The sequence below is a fragment of the Paramisgurnus dabryanus genome, chromosome 8 (genome assembly GCF_030506205.2).
Source record: "Paramisgurnus dabryanus chromosome 8, PD_genome_1.1, whole genome shotgun sequence".
Classification (NCBI taxonomy): domain Eukaryota; kingdom Metazoa; phylum Chordata; class Actinopteri; order Cypriniformes; family Cobitidae; genus Paramisgurnus; species Paramisgurnus dabryanus.
This window is the reverse complement of record NC_133344.1, coordinates 11,157,684-11,165,325: the sequence shown is the minus strand read 5'-3', so window position 1 is coordinate 11,165,325 and position 7,642 is coordinate 11,157,684. Positions and strand designations below refer to the sequence as shown.

Sequence of the window (7,642 nt, the reverse complement as noted above, 5' to 3'; positions counted from 1 at the left end):
AACATCTCTGCATGCAATCCATGATATGTATTTATTACATGTTAAAGTAAAATTGTAGAGCTCTGAAGCAAAACCCTCTAAGTGCGTCTGACATGTTTTTCTTGTAAATGAGAATTTTTCAAACTCTTAATTGATTCTGCTAACAAAGCAGTATTTATGTTAAAGTGAAAGTATTTACTATATTATATAAAAAGTATTTATTATAATAAATAATTAAGATTAAATCCTTATTATAAATATTCATAATTCTCGTATACTGTTAAGGCTCATGATACTTAATTTTTTTGTGATGTCAGATTATTTATGCAGTGGGTATTGAGAGATAAAATATTGAGCTTACCTTAACTCCTACAGGTCTTGGTAATGGCACAGCTTCTGGTTGAAACTCTTTTATAATGAACTGATCTGTAAACAAATAAAGCATTGCACAAATGCTACCCATTAAAATCTTTCATCATGTGGTTTGCAGATGAGAGCTAAAAACTGTTTGGTGCCACAAATGTGTTGCCACTTCCTTATGCATCAACACAGAGATGGACATGACGTGTGGTATCTGAAACCGCTCACTCCTCAACTATTCCCTATCTAGTGAATTTTAGTCCACGATGGGGGAAGATGTGAATAAAAATAAATGTGCGATCTGATCTAAACAGTAGTGCACTATTTCTACCTGTCACTGGGGCAAAACCCTTCAAAAAGGTCCTAATACAGTATGTACCATTTAGGTACAGCCCAGCTAGCATGTATAATCGGCCCGAGCTCGGCTGCCCTGCGGCAGCTGCGGCTCAGACTCGGCATCGGCGTGTGTTAACCGAGCCGATTGTGCCCCGCAGCTCGCTCTGGCACATTCATTTTTGTTCTGGCTGTAAGCACTGGGCCGATTCATGTTCACCGTAACTGGTAACCCAGCTCTGGCTGTATGATCTGGACCACTTTTGGAAATGACTCGGCTTATGTTAAATCAAGGATGGTTTTAATGGATGCCATTCAATGTAGGCGACTTTCTTTAACACAAATGTAGATTTTTAACTCCAACCGTTTTAGTCTGTCCATAACAAAAGACAGTAAAAAACAAAACATGGTCAGACAAATCCAAATTAAACCCTGCTGCTCGTTGATGTCCTAAGACACGATCGGTTTCTGTGAGAAACCGAACTGTATTATATAATTTATACCTCTAATACGGCGCCTTCTTCTTCTTTTGAGTTTTAATGGCGGGTTGCGAAGCAACGTCATAGTTGCATACTGCCATCTACTGTATCGGATGCACGGCTTGAGGGCTATACAGGGACACCCGAAACCGTAGGTGGCGGTATGCACCTATGAAGTTGCTTCGCAACCCGCCATTAAAACTCTAAAGAAGAAGGTGCTGTGCACGGGCTCATTTGACTACGCATAGTACTGTATTAGAGGTAAAAAAAATTATATAAATACTGTTCGGCTTCTCGCACAAACCGATCGTTTCGTTTCTTAGGATATCAATGTGTCGTCACGAGCGGCAGGGTTTAATTTGGATTTGTCTGTGCATGTTTTTACTGTCTGAGATTTTGTTACTATTCACATGCATACAGACTGAAACGGTTGGAGTTTCTACATTTGTGTTGTACTGAAGAAACAAAATCACATACATCTTGGATGGCCTCGGGGTAAGCTGATAAATATAAAAAATTCATTTTAAGATGAATCCCGTACGTTGGCGGTTGTTTTAAACTGGGTGCTCGGCTCAGACCCTTTTGCCAGTATGAAGCCGATTTCAACGGTAACTGCAGAAAGCGTCAGCACGCTCAGCTCATCACTGGAGTAACGTCTGTACAACGGGTGAGATAAAACTCAACGTCTGACTGAATCATCCATTCCCTTTTCGATCCTACGCCATACGTTAAACTTGAGGTAAGTCTTGTGTTCAGTTTCCTTAAAAAGCATCAACATTCACGCTAAGCATAGTTTCAATCGAGTTCCCGTCACATCATATATTAACTCTATTTCGAACTGTTGCTGATTACATGTTGGTTATTATTGATTCGTTCATGTTCCTTTGACATGTTCATGTACTTTTTTTCCAGATGAAACAAACATAAAGAATTCATAATTCATTTAAGAATTATTAATTAGGACAACATCAAATTATTTATCATGTCTGAGAAAAGTAGTGCAAATTTTGGATATTATGAAAGTGGCTCCAACTTTTATGGCGCGAACGAAGCTAGCATTGACTAGCTGGGATGTTAAATAATGGGACGCAATTTTTATTAAATGCAATTTACGTGATTAATATTTACAAGCATAGTGTTCTTTGGTAGAAAATTAAGTGGAACAAAATGTTAGCTGGTAGTGCTGTGACAAATCGCAGTTGATCCGAACCACGGTTCGGCTCGCATGTGATTCGCGGATTAATATATACCAGTGTATGGAATGTCACAATTATAGATTTGTGTGTAAACTTAAACATGTCTTGATGGACCCTAATTTATGCACTGTGCAGTTATGCTGGTAGTTGGGTAATGTCATAATGGTTATTGGGTTGGGCTTGGACTAAAAAAGGGAAATTGTAATGGTTTAGTCAACCCAGTCTCACCCCATTTCGTCAATATTTGACGACACTTGACCATTCGTCATATGTTGACGTGAAGGGTATACCTTTCGCGTCATTTTTTGACGAACTGGGGACTTCAATACTATTACGTCTGTTGCATTCTCTTTCCTATTTTATTACCATTTGCGCGTCGGTTTAGGGTTAGATTTACATAATGACATCCCTACCCAAACCTAACTCTAACCCCAACGCCAGGTGACAACTGTTTCTAACCCCAACGCCAGGTGACAACTGTTTAATTTCGCGTACACTGTTTAATTTCGCGTACACTGTTTAATTTTGCGTAATCTAACCCTAAACCGACGCGCAAATGGTAATAAAATAGGAAAGAGAATGCAACGGACGTAATAGTATTGAAGTCCCCAGTTCGTCAAAAAATGACGCGAAAGGTATACCCTTCACGTCAACATATGACGAATGGTCAAGTGTCGTCAAATATTGACGAAATGGGGTGAGACTGTGTTAGTTTAGTATAATAAGACATTATGTATGGTTTTGTACAATGCTAATCTTTTTTTTCTTTTTTCCTCAGGTAATCTTGCTTTTGCTGTTCTAATATAAACACTGCTCTTAGGTAAGAATGGCTAATCAAATTCATTATTTTAAATCTAATCTGAGACACAAAGCAGTTAAATCGTTGTCTAATTTGCTGCAAGGTATTAAGAACGACAGTAAGCTTGTTGACGATGATCTGACTGATGACTGATATGTGTGATGAGATTAAAACTATGGCTGTGCAAAAAAATCGATACAGCTAACTACCATGATAGTTAGCTGTATCGATAGTGTATCGATATTTCGATCTCTACTGTCGATATTTTAAAAAACATCAAATCCCTCTGTGTGCGTCAAACGACCTCCTCGCCGCTGCTATAGTTGTCACTGTCCAGTTGTCTGCCATATACGGCCATTCGGCCAATGTCTCAGAAGTTAGAGGGAGTGAGAAAATGGCAGAAAATTTAAAAACACCTGCATCTTTCAAAGAGCTGCAGGTGTTCAGCTCTATTTTTTACATTTTTGATTGTATTGTGATACGTATCTTATCATGACCCATGTATCGTGACACGTATCGTATCGGGAGGCCCTTGCCAATACCCAGCCCTAATTAAAACAACTTTTCTTTTAGCACACCACCCATACATGGCACACAAAACAGGTCTTGTGAGGGGGCTGTGCCCACAGGTAGAAATTCTGTAGGTCCACGGGCTTCTCCCCTTTCAGCGAACATCACAGCGCTTAGTCCACCATCGTGGTCTCCAATCTCCATTACCAACAGCCTGAGTGCTACACCTACAGACACCCCAACCCATGCAGCAGCTGGCAGAAGTCAGACATCAGGCCAAACTGGATTTCAAGTAAGAAGGGCGAGATAGCCCATGGAGAGAAAAAATTCACTTTGGTATTAGGGCTGGGTATTGTTTCAGATGTCTCAAATCGATTCAGATACATTAGATCTCAAATTGATTGGATTGCGATTTTCGATTCAATGATTACATTTTCACTGGCCCCACCACAAAAAAAGTAATAAATGAATGAAATAGTTTTTGTAGTTTTTACCCATTTATTCTTGTAATAAGGTTATGACACCCAATATTTTAAATACCAGTGAAAATTAACAATTATCAATTCTATTTTTGATACTACAGCTAAAACTACTAATATAAATTTCATAGATTAAAGACAAGTTAATAGTTGTTAATAAAAATTAAATGCAAGCAATGCAATATAAGTACAATAGAACAAAGATACAAATGAAGAAATCTGTGCATTTCAGGTAGGTCTAACAGTATTTTTCAGATACAGAAATTGAAAAAGTAATCAAATGTAAAATAACACGGCATATCTTCACTAATTAGGATTAACCTTTATTTAATCTGCACAAAGTTACAAATCGTTATTCAGTGAAAAGCAGGGAGTGACTTCCTCTTTTGTAGTTTGATTAACATTTAAAAACACAGACAGGTGAAGGTTACTACCACTTTAAGACTAATGCAAGGATCAAATTATGATAGGCAATGAATGCATTCTTTTTCTACTTCTTCTCATAACCGTCTGTTTACTCGCAAAGGCCGGCATTTTTTTAAAAAATGTGTGAATTTGCAAGGAGAGAACTAGAATTAATTTCGTAATTTGCACGCTGTCGCGCAGCTGTAAGCGCTTCCAGTGTGTGCTCTTCTCACATAGCGCATGCAAGTTCTCTTTCGCTTGAATGCTTAAATTGACAAGGCTTAAAAATGCGTGCAAAATGTAAACTTTTATGATCATGCAGCACTGGCCCAATCGGGACATTGACAGTTCCTTCAACCGGAATGCTTTTCAGATATAATGTAATGAAAATAAATACAGAAAAACGATGAGAATTGATATTGAATTGACCACATTTAAAAAAAAAAAATTCACTTTTTTTTGCCTATTCCTATTTGGTATATGTGATGAGATTAAAACATATTTTTCTTTTCTTTTAGCACACCCCACCCTTACATGGCACACAAGTATATGACACACAACACAGGTCTTCTCAGGAGGCTGTGCCTACAGGTAGGAATTATACAAAGTGATCTCTCTCGGTTTACTCTGACATATCTACGTACAATGTTTTGCTAGTAATCTGCTATGCCTGCTTTTTCTTGTGTTCTACAGCAATAGGCTTTACGCCCAGCTGCACTACTTCCTGAACTTCAGCCAGCTCCTTGTTTCCTGTCTGCCATTATTGGACAAACTGATTAATCCAGGTGTGCCTGAGCTTAGTAGTCACAACAACAATAATCAGACACACCTGGATTTATCAGTTTGTCCAGTAATGGCAGACAGGAAACAAGGAGCTTAAAGCCTATTGCTAAGGAGATCCTCATCCAGCTCGATTTTATTAGAGAGCAGCAGTTGCAGACTTCATCCCAGACCCAACACATTTTGGGCTGCCACTTTCAACTATTGAGGAGCTACAATGTTTGTAGGAGACATTAAATAATCCAGATGAGAAGAAGAATTTGGTGAGGTAAATTATGGTTTAATCAGATCATTCCTAAAAGTCAGTCCTCATTTTCACTCATGCTATATTCCTTAAATAACTAATAAGGTACATGTCTTTTTGTTTCAGACTGTTTTTCCTGGAATGGTCGGAGACAAGACTCTTAAAGACACCGTGGGGTGGGTCCTGAAAAAAAACAATGAACTCTTCGTGGTGAGACTCATCAATTGAAGTGGGGTCAACTGAACGCCTGCATTCAAAGGGCTCACTTTGAAAAGTGTGGTTTTGGGTGAGTGTCAGTGCTGGAAACGGCACTGTAGTGACATCCCAGGGCTCTACAGTGCGACTGACTCGATCAGTGGCTGGTTGCATAAACCTTTAAGACTAGTCTTAAAAGTTAGTCATTTTTTTTTCTTCAAGACTGATCATAATTGTATTTCTATACTCAAACTCTATTTAAAACATTAACATCATAACATTATCATAAATTGAAATGCATTAATGCTACTTCTGAGCCTCATTAAACAGTCTGTAAATATAACTAAATCCCACATTTCTGTTATATGCCACCTCTGCAGTGCAAAGATGAATTGTGTTGCTACTGATTTCATTTGATTGGTAACTTATTCTTCCTGATTGCCTCTTATTATTCTAACTCAATTTATGAATTTTATAGTCAAATATCTCCTTATAATGGGAAGGTGATTTTGTCATTGATCAGAATGTGCTCCTAAATTTTTGAATGTGCTCCTAAACTAAAAAGAAATGTAAGCGTAGAGCCCTGCATCCAAAATAAGTTTTGGTGGTTTTATGAGTAACATCACATGGTCATGCTGACCTCTTCTATCTTTGTTTTTTTTTTCAGATGCAGTCCGCCGGAATGCCCTGACCAAAGATAACACAGAAAAGGAGATAGAGCTCCTCATCACCAGGTGGTCGGTGCTAGCATATGACAGGGATGGTGGCCAAATCCAGACAATAGACAGACAATGAATTAAAATGTTTTAAATTTAAAAATGTTGATTTTTGGAAAATTCCTATTTGAACTGATTGTGTGTGTGTGTGCACCTGGTAATTATCACGTTGTGTCCCCACAAAGATAGGAATACCAGTATTTTTGTGACCTTGTGTCCCCATGAGGAAACAAGCTTATAAATCAAACAAAATGATGTTTCTTGTAAATGTGAAGTAGGAGAAGGGTTTCTGTGATGGTTGGGTTTAGGGAATGGGGTAGGTAAGGGGAATAAAATATACAGTTTGTATGGTATAAAATGCATTACGTCTATGGAATGTCCCCACAAAACATGGAAACCTGTTTGTGTGTACGAGAGAGAGAGAATGTGTGTTCAAGTGAATAAAAAATGCATTAAACGTGAAATTCTTGTTCTTCCTTGTGTGTTTTATTTTCAGTTAATGTTGCATAATGGTTGCTTAGCAATTTTAGTATTAACCAATCAATAAAATCAATAAATTAAACAAGCCCAAATAAGGAACAGGATTGGAGGGGAGCTTACGTCCTCTCACTCGGGGTTCCGCAATCGGGCCGCGTTAAAACTGAGTGCTCGGCCGTGTCCTCGGGGCGCGTGAAAACCGAGCGCTCGCAGAGCAATCGGACCTAGATTCATGCCGAGGATCGGCCGAGTGTTCCAGCATTAATCGTTCCGCTTTCGGCCCGCGCAATTTTTGCTAGCTGGGAGTACATATACATTTATTTGCTACCAACCTTGAGTTACTAATATGCGTACCAATTTATGTACCTTTGAGGTACAGTTATAAACTCTTTAGGTAGAAAAGTTTACTTTTTGAAAGTGTACTACCCCAGTGACAGCTAAGGACTATTTTTTGACAATTTCTTTCTGACAGTGTAAGTGTATTAATACAGACTAACAGGAAAGGATTGGTAATAACGGAGTTTTGTCGATTAGGTTGCCAAGAGTTTTTTTTCTGAAAGCATAAATTATTCTTGAATAATTTGATTACAGATCGTCATCACTGACGTCATCAGAGAGAGACGCTGAGAGAGAGACAAGGAGAGGAGTCGCAAGCCCGAAGCTCCGTTGAGCTTATCAGCTAAATCCTAT

General features: G+C 38.5%; 1 long non-coding RNA gene across 4 annotated transcripts; it reads left to right on the top strand.

The window, feature by feature from the left end:
- Nucleotides 1–1,156: 1,156 nt before the first annotated feature.
- Nucleotides 1,157–6,939, top strand: LOC135770737 (uncharacterized). Of its 4 annotated transcripts, none has more exons than XR_010542760.1 (8): nt 1,157–1,412; nt 1,572–1,646; nt 1,728–1,890; nt 3,720–3,948; nt 5,059–5,131; nt 5,234–5,588; nt 5,691–5,850; nt 6,427–6,939. It is a non-coding gene; the product is annotated as an uncharacterized lncRNA (long non-coding RNA). The 4 variants fall into 4 exon arrangements; XR_012337151.1 differs by adding an exon at nt 3,126–3,167 and having other exon boundaries at nt 1,157–1,646; nt 1,741–1,890; XR_010542758.2 differs by having other exon boundaries at nt 1,157–1,646; nt 1,741–1,890.
- Nucleotides 6,940–7,642: the final 703 nt, after the last annotated feature.